General features: G+C 44.7%; 1 protein-coding gene across 3 annotated transcripts in view; it reads left to right on the top strand.

Annotated features, from left to right (window-relative positions):
• The window catches only part of Znf536 (zinc finger protein 536), a 461,189-nt gene that overhangs the window by 118,198 nt on the left and 328,647 nt on the right, over positions 1 to 14,344 (top strand). For all 3 annotated transcript variants that reach the window (XM_029541285.1, XM_021206197.2, XM_029541295.1), the window contains exon 3: positions 9,672 to 9,783. The gene's annotated coding sequence lies outside the window, so the exon portion shown is untranslated. The remainder of the gene's footprint in view (positions 1 to 9,671; positions 9,784 to 14,344) is intronic.

The following is a 14,344-nucleotide window of genomic DNA, read 5'->3' as shown; positions in this document are numbered from 1 at the left end:
ACGCTTTTTGTTGTTTTCTCATCCTGATTGTGCTAATAAATACCAAGGAGCAGTAAATACTTGAATAAATAATTCTGAGATTTGAAAGTCCAGGGTTGGTGACAGGGCTACCGGCCTCAATGATCCTGCCAGAATTGGTCTATTCTGTAGGTGGTCAGGCACTGTCCTGTCCATGCAGGGTCCCAGGGATTGATGTCCTGCCCCCTTCCCTCCCCTTCACTCCTGTGGGGACAGACATGGCTCCCTTGAAGCCCTTCTATGGTTATATGATTCCAACCAGCCCGAGAGCAAGTCAAGGACCCACTGTTAAGGAAAAAGCTTTTCCTGTGGACATTATCTGACAGCTTTTGCAAGCTGGAGAGTTGTGGGGATTGTAAACAGTGACTCTCATACCCTTATTTTGTGCCAGAGACTCAACATTGCCTAGTTTAGAGACTATGTGTTTACACTACAAAACAAACGTCGGGATGGCATGTGTGTATATTTGTCCGAAGCCACACCTAGTGGTCCCTGGGGTGGGAGCTTGGCCTTCGTACCGTTAGCGAAGCTCTGTCTACTGATCTTCCCATCCCTACCCACTGGTTCAGGTCACCAGGGCTTAACTTGGGTCGGAGGATGACTGCGGGAAGGTATCTACCCCAGGAAGACTGCTTCCACAGCTGGGCTGCTGAGTGGGAATCTTTCAAAGGACCCAGGATCCCTAATGCAGCAGCGAGCTTCAAACCTGAACTGGCATGTGTGGATTTCAGCACAAGTCCCTGGGGTTTCTGAGGTAGTTCCAATCTTGTTTGTAGCAGAGGAGTGGGTAGGCTTTGTAAGCAGCCATTTAAAATGTGTGGTGTGTGTGTGTGTGTGTGTGTGTGTGTGTGTGTGTATGAGTATATGCCTATGAATGAAGGTGACTGTCGAGGTCAGAAAAGGGCATCGGATCCTTTGGAGCTGATGTCACAGGTGGTAGTGAGTCACATGACCTGAGCTATAGGAACAAGACTGAGTACTCTGGAAGGGCAACAAGTGTCTTTAAATGTCGAGCCATCCCTTCAGTCACTGAGCAGACCTGATATGATTTGAATATGGTTGAGTGTGTCCCTTAGGGTCATGTCGTATGAACTTAGGACTTCATATGATAATGCTGAGAGGAGATGGGACCTTTAAGAGGTGGATCCTTCAGGGAGCTATTCTAAGAAGAGATTGAGATAAACCCTCTTGGAGTTCTGTACTCCCAAAATAGGAAGTAGTTATAAGAGTGATCCTATGGAGGTGGGGATATGTCTCAGTGGTAGAATGCCTGTTTATCATGCACAAGGGCCTGGTCTCAATCATTCACACAGTAAATAAAAATAATGATGATGATGACAATAATAATGAAAAAAATGAGTAAAACAAAAACAGTCACTATCTCATAAAATCAAACCAAAGAGAGAAGCTTGGCCCTATAAATTTCTCTCTGACGATCAATTTGGCGACTGTTCACTCTCATGTGTTCTTGCATGAGGTCTCCTCTAGACCTGAGCAAATGCTAGTCTCCATAATCTTCAGCATGAGGAACTAAATACACCTTTTTGCTTTATAAAGGTAGCTGGCCCCAGGCGTTGTGTTATAGCAAACTACAGGTTAATATGTGACATATCCTTGGAGAAACAAGGTTGCTTTAGGATAAGGTGCAAGATGCTACAGCCCCCAAAGTCTCAGTAATAGAATTCTTGACTGGATGTTGAGAAATAGCAAGAGGGTGGCCACCCCAATACACTATACTGATATTGCTACAGTATTCTTAAGGTAATAGATTAAGGTGAGAGTTGGGATGACTACAAGTAGGAAGGGTTGGAGGAAGTAGGCCGAAGCCTAGGGATGAGTTTTAGAGGAAACACTGCTTTTGAGAGGCTCTAGCAGGACTCTATGATGGGGTGCTTCCAATTAGACGATCAGGACATTATCACAGTCCATCCTAGACCTCATATTGGAGTTTCCATGGGCCTGTTCCTTCCTTCCCTCCTGGGTGCGAATGGTAGACCCTACACTCTAGGGGTTGTGGCTTTGCCTGTCCATCATTGCGTTGTCTGTCATTGTGTTGTTACTGAGCACTGGAGGCCATTACTGAGTGAGTCACTTGCTGGGTTGGGGCATTTATTATAAGTGAGGAAGACACTTATTCTCCAAGGCTGGGCCAATGAGAGTCTTGGGAATTCAAACTCCCAACAGCTAGAAGTTCCAGATGCTCCTGCATTCAATCCTGGTATTGCGCAGCTGGGAAAGTCAAGGCACGGGAAGGGAAATGGACTGTCAATCTCAGACAGTGAATTATGACCATCCAGGCAATGACCAAGGGTCCTGGTTCTTAGCCCTATGGCCTTGTCACTGCTCATATAAATAAGAATCTACCAGTCCACACTTAGTGTGAGGCACTGACTAGACAGGCCATTCTAGAGCATCTCCTGGGTTACCTTTCTGTGTGAGAAGAGCAACAGCAATAGCAGCAACTAATTGTGTGCTGGGCACATAATTGTTTCTAGTGAACTAATTACTGATTCTCCCAGTTAGTTTAAATCATTCTTATGACCATCACCCTGTCTTAAAGAGGAGGAAATGGGCTCTGAGAGGCTATTGAACATCCAAGGCCCACAGCATAGTACACGACAGGAGGACTTATGCTTGACAGCTCACCCCAAAGTTGGTGCTTGTCCTGCACTCCCTGGACATCTCTCCTGCACTGCCCTACTGTCTCCAGGTGCAATATCACTGTGGGTGTTCCTCTCCGACTTCATTGTCTGTTTAGTTCTGTAGTTGGGGACAGCATATAGGTTTTTTTTGTTTTTGTTTTTTATGACAATTGTATATAAATTGAGATGGACTGACTTTAGGAAATCTGTTCATCAGTTTGAGGGAGCCTTAACTAGTCCTTGGTAGAGGCTTGAGTAGAAACTCCCACAGGGTGGTATGCAAATGAGCTTTGAGAACACGGAGCCCTCACCTTTAGACCAGATCCCATAGATTTAATAGATTTCATCTGCTCACGCCTTGCTGAGCTCCGTCTTGGACAGAGAGTTAACAATGAGTCTGTGCTGTGACGTGGAATTATGGTACCTGACTCTTTAGCAATCCCTCACATGTATGCTATGCCAAGCTAAATCATGTAATGGGAAATTTCCTGCCATCCCGTAAAAGTTTATTTGTTCTTGGGATTGGTCTGAAACTTGGGATTGGGGGTGGGGGCAGCTTAGAGATTTGGTCCAGGAATGAAGGACCCTCTTTAAAGAGGCTCCTCTTTAAAGGTCTAAGGAAGTTCCTCTTGTGGTGGCTATCACCCTATCTCTCCCATTCTACCTCTCAAAGAAGTGCCTTTCCTCTCCCTTGCTCCTTTGTAACCTCTATTTCCATTGAAGGTCCCATCATGCTTAGGTTTTTCTCCATGTGCTGTTTCTGTATAATGCTTTCCTTCCCACTTTGGAACCCCTTTCCTAAAGGGAACTTACATGACCACTTCAGTTTTAGGACGTATTACTTCAGCCATCTTCTACTTCTTTTTAACATGACACAAATGTGGGCTGTATATACTCTCTTATCAAGATAGAACAGAAGGAACGAGTCTACAGTGAGGAATTTCACGTGGGTTCTTGTTTTCATCCTGGAAGCTAGATGCTCACAGCATCTTATAAGCAACTGGCTTGTGGTAGGGTGTTGGGTCTTTCTTCTTCCCAGTATGTGTAGAGGGCAGGGTCTTATTATCTGCCTGTCAGAACAGTAAGCCCAAGAGGTCTCAGGTCTCCCTCAGTGTCCAGGCTGGAGGTGAGACAGGCCTGACTTCCAGCACTGAATTACTGGCAGCATTGGAAATGAGTAGTGGCGAATGGGATTGAAAGGCTGTCCTTGTGAAAAGACTAGAGAGTGTGCCATTCAGACTTCCCAAACTTGTGCTTTGTTGGTTGGGGTCAATGAGAATGCTACAGCAGTGACACCAGATTGTCAATGCACGACTTCCACCCCCAAGCTACTAATACCACTGTCACACAGTGTGAAAGTCACCAAACATCACAAACAGAGCAGCACCAGTAGTTTCCAAACCGATGTCCACAGTAACCCAAGGTTCCAAGGAGAGCTCTGGAAGCAAGAGAAGCAGGAGGGTGTAGAGTTACACAGCTACTTGTGGAACTTATGAGTTCCTTGTGGAAAGTGTTCTGTTTCGAGAAGATGCTGAAAACCCATAGAGGTTTCACTATAGAGCAAAGAATCACAAATGTTGGCTCTGTATGGCCAGGTTAGATAAGTATCTTTGATCGCGTTGGTGGGGCTTTGGTAGATGACATGAAATACACATTTAGATGGAAGGTTCTTGTGGCCCAGTTCCTTGATTCAGGTGGCCTGGAACATACAGAATTTCAGAGAGATGGATGCCCATCTGGGATTAAGCTCAACGTGGATAGGGAACCCAAAGTCCTTGGAACACAACTACTCAGCAAGGGCCAGCAATGCTGGCTAGTAGTTGAACAGTTGCTATGTGCCAAGACAGAACCTGTAGCTCTTGGATATGTTATCTATACTCTACATTTACCTTATTGATGCTAGAGATTGGAGCCAGAAACTACTACATGCTGATTGGTCATCTTTACTTCTCGGTATACCCCAGCCCCATTTTCTCTATTTTACTGGTGGAGACCTAGTGGTGGTTTTGAGACTGATGGTATTCCTGCTGGAGCATGCATGCTGTGTGCTGGGAGCAGTGCTCCCATGCCATGGCTCCTCCTATCCAGGAAGATGGTTGGCCCTCTATTGTCTAGCAGGGGTTTTGGGGAGTATAATGGGTCAGGGAGTTCGTCATTAGGAGTTCCCACTGGAGGGCTTAGATGGTTAGGGCCATTTTTTTGTCTTCTTCCTGATTCTGTCAGGGTCTGTAGAAACTCCTATTTGGTAAAAATAAAATCTTGGACAGAAACTCAAGCAGGGACCTATATTTGCCATGCTTTCTAATGTGTCTCACATCAACTCTTTGGGTGGGCATGATAGAGGGATTTGTGTATATATTTATTGATTAGGCATCTAGTGATAAGGGTCTCAGTTGCAGAGCACTTGCCTAACATGCACAAGTTCTTGGGTCCCACCCCTAGCACTGTAACTAACAGTTACAAAAGTAACTCTGCTGGTCCACTGATCTTCCTCCATCCATCCACAAATCATTTCTTGATTTGCATATGCATTTTACTCGTTGATTCATATACTTCCTACTTTTTGATTCCTTCAGTTATCACTCTCATTCTCTCTTCATTCATTCATCCATGACTTTAGATGTTCATTTACTTATGTCTTTAGTCACATGTGCAATGCGAGGGGCTGATCCTTCATATGTTCACTCATTCACTTAATGAATAATCCATGCTGAAATGACTTATATTCTCTGGAGCTGTGTCATACTTAAATCAGGTAGGTGCTGGGTGTGGAGGCATGCCTTTCAGTCTGTGACAAGTGAAAATTACATTCACCTCTTGTGATATGAAAACCAAGCGCACTCATTTGTTGAAGCCCCCTTCTCTAGTTTTTCAACACTGTCAAAATATAGTTCTACCTATGTTAGTTTCTCCAATACATCTTCATGTGGTCTGGGACATCTTTAGGTTGTTCTGGAAGTTGAGAACTGGCTGAGTCACTCTTTCCCCACCAGGAAGGCCACCTATGGTTGGGTCTAGGCTTGTGGCGGGTAGGAAGGAATATGCATGGACAGTCACATGAGAGGCAAGAAACACAGCAAGAGGCATAGTGGGGGGGAAAAAGGATCACCAATAGCCAGGAGAGATTGGGAATACTCTCTTCCCCAATTGCAGAGTTTTCATCCAAATGTCTTGTTTTGAAATTTCCATTGTTACTGGTGGTCATGGCAACAAAGTCACATAAAGGAATCCCCCCCCCCCATGTCTCTTTCCCTAGCTGAGATGTGCATTTGCAAACTCAAGGACCATAAAACTCAACCCAAAGGTGAGATTAGACTTCTAGTGATAGTAACAATGAGTGCCAGGCAGGCTGAGAATGAGGAGGTTTTAGCCTTAGACTCGGGCTAGCTGGAGTAGGGACTTCAACCTTTGCCTCCTGGATGAGAACTGGAGAGATCTGTGTCAAGTGCTGAGTTGCCACTCTATCCCTTCCTTTCACATCATGGGTGAAACACAATACTTGACAGAAACAACTTAAAAGAGGAGAGGTTTATTTTTGGCTCATGGTTTCAAGGGGTTTTAGTCTACCATGCAAGGAAGACTTGACGGGCAAACCAGTTCATCGCAGGGGCAGCAGGAACAAAGGCTACTCACATCATGGAAGACCAAGCATCAGAGGAAGCATGGAGGGAGCCAGCAGCAGCCATTTAGCCTTTAACCCGACCCCCACCTCTATATGCCAACATGGCTGGCCATCAGCTAGGTCCTGCCTCCTTAGGGATCCTCCCATAGCCTTCCAAAATAGTGCCACCAGCTGGGGACCAAGCACTCAAAACAGCAATCTATAGAGGACAATTCAGATTCAGTAGTTCATCTCCCATGAACTTCCCTGGTTGTGTGTGACTCCACTGCACTCATGAGCCTTTCCTGCCTCCAGGGAGGTCCTCCAGGATTCTTTGGATGAATCTCACACAAACCAGTGAATGATTTTCACACGCGGCACGAGGGACATGTTGGTTGCAGATGGTGTTTTTGTCCTTAACCATTCTGTGAGTATTGCCTCTCTATATAAAAAGGCTGTGGGTGCCAGTGGGAAAACACTGCTGCTCCCCTTAGATTGTAGTTAATCCCCCCCCCCCGATGTTTTCTTCTCGGAAGGCACTCAGGCATCTAAGAAGGCGAGTCTAGATGGCATGTTTTTACCTCAGTATTAGAACTGCATCCACCTTGAATCTCAACTCATGACCAATGGGAAGACTTCCCTAAGAGACTGGTGACATGCTCGAGGAGAATCAGGGGAGATGGAAGAAGTCATAGGCACATGCACAGTGCTCCATCCTCCACAGCCCCCGTTCCTGCCCTCAGCATCCCAGCCCGAGGTTACTCTAGCTGCTTGGTTTAAAATACGTAGCCATAAACACTCAGGACAACCAGCGGTATGGCCGGATGTAATATTAATTTCTTCCCTGGTTTGTCTGTGAAAGAGTCAACCATATAAATCACGGTGGGCCTCGAAGACGGAAAGTGAAATCGCATCTTCAGATGGGCGAGTAGAGCATGTTACCATGAAACTCTAAGTAGCATCATGCCTGACCAGCTCAAGGGTCTTTGTGTGAGCCTTACTTTAGGTTAGGTGAGACAGTTAGAAGTGCCACCACCCCCTGTCTGGGTTGGATCAGAGCCTTGTATACTTATCTGTGGCATATCCCTGGCAAGCCTGGTGTCTGCCGGACAGTGTCCCCGGCAATGCCATTTTTCAAGACTTGTTTAATTAACAACCATTTTTGACCTCGGCTTGTTATGAAAGTGTCGCTATTCTCTCCTGCTAAATTACGTCTAATGAACATATTTGCATGTTATCAGATATAGCAATATATCATTTCAAATTTGAGCATTTAAGCCTACATCACTCAAAACAGCTTTTGTGGATTAGTAAGCAGGTGAAATCAAAAATCTCATTTCATATCTGACATTAATAACTTTCGGGGGAGTGAGCATTGACATTCATGTCTGGACCAGAATCGAGCCCAATGTCCTAGAAATACAAGGGCAACACACAAACCTACTCACCAGATAGGAAAATAAATCACACATAATGCAGAATCTCTACCTTACATGTTAATTAATGTGTGCAATCAATTACTGATGTTACAATATGAGAAAGAAACTGGTGGGGAAAGGGGTAATAAAAAATACCTATAGATTTATCTGCTTCTTTTTTCTATTTAAACAAATAGTCTTCAAGCCCGTGAATGCTGTGTTGGGGCATGCTTGGAATAATAAGCATCATAAAATCTAATCAGATTTATAAGAGGAATTGATTGTTGTGGCAGGAGGAGAGGGTGGAAAATAAGCTGAAATTTAAGTGTTAATTTTTATGCTAATCCACAGTGGCTTCATATGAAGCAATTTTGTTCTGTGCCACAAATATAAAATTGTCCCTTGCAGAGAAATGTCAGCTTGCTAGACCTGAAAGCAGTAATTTATTAGGTATGTTTCTATTAGTATGTGTCACAGTTGTTAGCAGGCTATACACACAATGGCGCTTCATACTTATCCTCTAAGTCTGAGAATGTTTCAGCTCAGTGGCTGGAACGTGGGGCATTAATGCATTATCATATGCGGGGTGGTCTGTGCCCTGTGGACAAAAGGCTATTTAATACAATTTAATGTCATTCTGAGAAGAAGTGGAAAAATAAAGACGGGGAATAAAATGGCATCTGTGAGTTTCACAGGGCACTCATGCACAAACCCTCAGTTTAAGAGGTATGACATTTCTGCCAAGAAAAAGAATAAAACTGGGGCATTTTTTTTTTATAACCTGTTCCCCACTGCAGTATTTCCTAAATGCTATTAAGTGATCGATTTACACGGCCACATGATGATGTCATCCATAAGAAGGGGAATGCAGATGACAGCAAAATACTACTGACAGTGACCTTGTTTCTGAATCCTTGGAACCCTGTCAGCTTTGCTTCCAGTATATGGTTTCAAAGAATGTACTTTTTGGACAATATCTAGTTACTGGGTAGTGAATTAATAGAGTTAAGGGTTCTGATGCAATTCACATATAGGTCAATTACATGCGCCAACATCTGCTCTGTCACGATCATTTGCATATAGCATTCATATGTTAATGATGCCTCCTTTTACTCAAGTAATATATTTTAAAAACAAGATTTGCATATCAGTTTGGATCAGTATATTACAAGCAATTTATCATTTTCTCCTTCTTGTTATGATTTGAAGAACAATATCTTGAATGATGGCTGCTATATTTGAGCACGGCTCTGATTTATACAAGGAGCCCCTCGGTGGGAAAGCTTCCATTCTAAAGCTGCTTAAAGCCTTATAAATCAATAATGACACAGATGGACTGCTGATAATCTATTTAGAATGCCTGATAGCAAATATTGCCGTTCAGATGATTAGAGGGGTAACCATTTTAGCAGAGTCCTTCCTCCCTCTACAAATGGCAAGTTTGAACAACAACAGGGAGAGAGAGTTGCCTGGACACAGACTTCACATCAGACCTTCTCCTCACAGGGTCTGGCTTGCAGAGGGGAAGACCTGGGGAGAAGAACAAAGGCACTTCCCGTCCCTGCCAATATAATCATATCAATCCCTGTTTCTTTAACAAAACAGGTCCTCTTAATGGAATTGTGTCTTCAGGTGTAAATAGCTTTAAAAGCTGCTTCTCGGGTCCTCTTTGCCCCGATACAGAGCAAGGAGTGAGAAAATAAAGTGGAGGCTGTCAGAAGTGGCAGCTGTTTGGAATCCTGATAAATATAAGCTCTTATTGATCTGATGGAAATAAAGGATCCCAGTGCTAGGCAGTATTTAGCTTCTTGTCTACGGCACATCACCGGTGGCCTTGCATGGGGATAGATTTCCATTCTCATACTCTGGATTTGATTTCATCTTTAACCTTTGCAGCTGAGTTTCCTTGACCTCCAAGTATGGCTGTGATTTTCTGAATTTGTTACATTTTGCTTTACATGGTTTCTTTCTCTATTTCCTTTTTCGTGACAGGGAGCTGGGGCCCACCCCTCTGGCCATCTTTCAGCCACCAGAGCATCTTTTCCGAGGAACATTCTTACTAGACTGACAGTCCTTAAGTCAAGCATGCAGTGAGGGTGTTAAGGTAAGTCTTACCCTACTAGAGCTGTCTGTCTGGACACTCCTCACTTCTTCTGGTTTGTCCTGTTGAGCTCACACAAACCCAATTCAAGCCATCTACTATGCACCCCAGACAAGCATCTCCTGGCTACTAGAGGAAGCACCTACACCCACCCAGTCAAACCATCGGGCTGGCCGTGGTTCCTGGGGACCAGCATTTCTTTGAGGTTGAGGCGGTAGCATTTTAAAACAAAAGGATCCCAGAAGAACAATGTTCTATTTTCTCATGGCGCTTCACCCCCGATGTTGTGTTTTCTACTTGGTTGCTTAATTCCTTTCTGGAGTTTTCTTCCGGGATAGAGATGAAGCTCCAGCTCAAAATCCTGAGGTGCTGTTCATGTTTTTCTGGTTCCAAGAGAAGTGCTGCTGTTATTTTGAGTAGTTTTGATACAACCAAATCAAAGTGAAGATTTGAAATGGCTTTTCTGAAAGCCCAAGCTGAAGTCATAAATTATTCTGCACCGTGATTCTTTCTGATAGTGAAACTGTACCTCTGCCTGACATTGCTGCAATGGGAGAAAGTGAAAGTTAAAAATAAAATGAAACATTTAAATCTGGGCTGTTGAGAAGCTCAGATAGACATCAAGGCCAGTCGATAGAGGCTCCTATCAATTAGACTTCCACGCTTATCATTCCATATTGGCTTATTAGCAATTGCCTGGGTTCAGGGTTCCAGGATTAAGAGTGTGAAGGGCTGGGGGTGGGGGTGGGGGGTCAGAGGGGAGGCGTATGCAAGGAAATAGCAACCTGTGAAAAGGCCAGGTCTGTGGCTTCCTCTATTTGCAGGAGGCTGGGGACAGGCTGGTGGTGGCAAGGCATCGAGGCCTTGTGATTCTTGCAGGAGGAAAATGTCTACAGTGAGAAGGTTGGAAGTTTTCCCTAGCCTACCCCGTTATTTGAGTCGGAAAGTGTTGATTTCACACGGTGCTGAGTGTTTTCCCCGCAGCTTCTTAGTGGGTGTATTCTATGTTGAGAAAAAGGAGCAGTTAACGAAAGCAGTAGTGGGGGCCATCAGCGGCCTGGCAGGCCTGTGACTTTGCCGATCCCAAGGTGCCCTCTAGGAGAGGGGTGGGCAGCTCAGGAGCTCCAGCCTAGAGCTTGCAGACGGAGCTTCTGGCTGGGTCCCTCCTCGGCATATCGCAGGCGGGAACAATTTTTGGTTCTTTTGCTGCTGGGTTGGGAAAACAAGCCCGCGGTTGCCAGTAAGGTTTGGAATCTGCCTGCCAGATAAGGGAATGTCTGTGAAGACTATTTTCCCTCTTGGGAGGCAAAACACAGATGGGGGAGTTCGGAGTCTTAACAGCATTCAGCTGCTACATTGATGGTAGGAATTCTGCAGTGTGGATGCTCATGGTATCCGAAGGCCAGGTTTAGCATCGCTGCCGAGAGCCTCTGGTAGGGAGTTGTTGGGACTGGCTGTTGAGAGAATAAGTGCGTAAGCTTGTTCAGAAACATTCTGTACTCTGTGCTTCTTGGGGTGAGAGAGGAAGCACCTCTGCCATGCTGGGCACTTCCGCCATGCTAGGTAACTTCCGCCATGCTGGGCATTTCCGCCATGCGGGGCACTTCCGCCATGCTGCCCACTTCCCCCTTGACTCCCTTTGGGATGGAATATGAAAGAGAACAAAAATGAACTACCTAACTGAGTGCCCCCTACACCCCCAACCCTGCCTCCTGCAGGCAGACATGAAAGGAAGGCCATGGCTTTCCCCTGAGGGAGACACACACCACCCCTAGTTTGAGCGGCTTTCACACTGTAGGACAGGCAGTGGTTTTTGGCTCGCTAGGTTTCCCAGCACTAAGGCACATATTTTGCAGCTAGTCACTGGACTAAACTTTGGGCTTCCTGGAACTTAAAGGACAATCAGGACTGTCATATGCAGGAGATATGGTCAATAAGGAAGCCTGAAGTTGCAGACTCCATTAATCCCAAAACTCTGCCTAATTCTTCCTACATGTATGTGCCTGTGAGTTTAGTTTACGAGTTTGGCACAGAAAAAGAGCGACAACAGTAACCAGTATGAAGATAAAAAAGTGCCAGCAGTGTCTAATCATAAATGCCATGCAAATGTGGTTTCATAGGCAGGGGACTGAGGTATGTGCGGTCTATGGGGTAGATCATAATAAGCAGGCATGAGAATTTTTTTTTTTTCTGGGTGGGAAATGTACACCTTGAGATGACTTGAGGGATGTGTGTCATGGGACCAGGAAGTCAAATTGAAACTTTACTTCCAAGAACAGATTCTTATCCTCTGAGGATGGGTCTTGAGAACAGGTAAATGATATGTGAGTATCCCTCACCCAGTCTCTCGAATTTCAGCTCCAGTTCCCAGGCTCTCCGAGGGCCTGCACTGGGAAGGGCCGACAGCGAGTGAGAGGAGAGTGCCTTGAGCTAGCCCTGAGCTGTTTCTCAGAGTCTGGAATTCTGTGCAGGGGCTATTTCCTCACTTACACACTTTCAGTTCTCTGTAAAGGACACTTGACTTTGTGAAGTCTCCTTTCTTTTCTCTCCTATTTTTAGTGACAGAAGCTTGAAGCTTCTGGAAGGACCACTTCTTCCTGCTCATCTTGATCTCTCCTCAAACTTGACCTTGGTCTTTCATCTGGCCTTGCATTTCAGAGCTTGGGCTTTGAAAACATCCGTATCCATGATATCTTTGTTCAGGGAGCTATCCACAGGGTACCTTGTGAACATGAGGCTAGTGTAGTTATAAATACTCTCTCTCTCTCTCTCTCTCTCTCTCTCTCACACACACACACACACACACACACACACACACACACACACACACACACATCTTGATCTTTGATTTCTTCCCGTTCCTTCTTCCCTATGGTGGCTGTCTCTTTGAGGAGATGGTGATCAATTGCAGCCCCCAGAAAATGGCTACAGGAGCGGTCTGAGGCCAACATTAATGGTCTTCAGGATGAAGGCTCTGCATCCAGCTAGGCCGAGCATCTCTTTCCCATCCAGATAGGACAAGCATCACTTTCCCGGGTTTCAGGAACTTTCCTATTTTGACAGCAACCAGCAGACACACAGCTGAGTCTTGCATAACTGATGTTTAGTCCAGGAGTCCTGGCTACCTACAGCCCCAGCACCAAGGAGGCTGAGAAAGGAGCATCCGACAGTCTCAGCCTACCTGGCAGCAGCAGTGAGTTGCAGGCCAGCCAGGGCAACTTAGAGAACCTGTTTCAAAATAAAAAGCTGAAAGTCTAGTTGTGGTAGCACATAGCTGTAATCCCATCACTTAGTAAGCCGAGGCAGGAGGATCTTGTGTTCAAGGTTAGCCTAGCAAGGCTGTCTCAAGATTTCTTTTAAAAAGTAACTATCAATCTCAACTTAAAAGGAAAACACAAGAAAGTAGCCACATCAGGTTTCCTGTGATGCTGGAAAATATTAAGGCTTAGCAAAGAAATATTTTATAAAAATTTGTTTTATTGCACTGAGAATTAATTATAATGTCCATCTTTAAGGGTTACAAACACAAAAGGGTAAAGAAATTTAAAATAGTGAACGTACTAAATAATGTGTATCAGAGAACACGGAGTCAGGGAACAGGTACTCTTATGAAGCTTGTTAAAGCTTAAAATTAGGAAAATCATAAGAAAATCTGTTAAATTCTGTAAACAACTTAATGGGATCTGTAAACAACTGGAACTTGGTTCAGGGTTTATTTGTGAAAGCACCTCCTTCAAGAACTGATACAGGATACCCTAGTAGGATGGGCTTAACCTAAAAATATTCTCCAGGTTTTCTTGATTTCTTAGTCGAGGTATTTGACAAAAGATATCCTCTAAATGAGAAAGAGGATGGGTATGGAGTTGGTTGATTGGGAAATAGTTAGGATCACAGAGAATATGGGGAGTGGAATCATATATATATATATATATATATATATATATATATATATATATACACACACACACACACACACACACAATGTGTGTGTTGTACAAAATTTTGTTTCCAATAACAATAAAAAACATAAATAAACAATAAAAATGGATGGAAGCGTGGCTCAGTTTGCTTAGCATGTGTCTAATCCTGAGTACTGCACAAATTATACCAACACAATAAAATAAAACAGGAAAGCTACAGAAATGCACCTGTTGACTTCATGTGTCACTATAACAGGAGTGTTCAGAAAGCACACCTCTCAAGAGGGCAAGACACAGCCCCCAAGTCCATAGTCCATCCCTCAGGAAGACCTCCATGGTCAGGTCAATGAGGGCCAGGGGCTTCCAGAGGAAATGGTACTCAGAGCATCTAAGTCCTCCACTTCCCATCCCCCCACTTCTCATTCACATCTCCCCTAGGCTGAGCTCCCTGTGGCCCAGAAGCTGTCCAATGTTTTCAGTGCTTCTAAAAGACCAGCCCCCGGAATCAGCAAGAATTACCACCAGACTCTGACCTCCCTATCTGCAACGGATCTAAACCATCCTCACAGGCTCAAGCGTTGAATATTTGGCCACCAGCTGGCAGTGCTGTTCTGGGAGGTGGTGGCAGGGCTCTGGGAACCACA

This window comes from Mus pahari, chromosome 1 (genome assembly GCF_900095145.1).
Source record: "Mus pahari chromosome 1, PAHARI_EIJ_v1.1, whole genome shotgun sequence".
Lineage (NCBI taxonomy): Eukaryota > Metazoa > Chordata > Mammalia > Rodentia > Muridae > Mus > Mus pahari.
The sequence above is the reverse complement of the archived record's forward strand: the minus strand, read 5'-3'. Positions and strand labels throughout refer to the sequence as shown.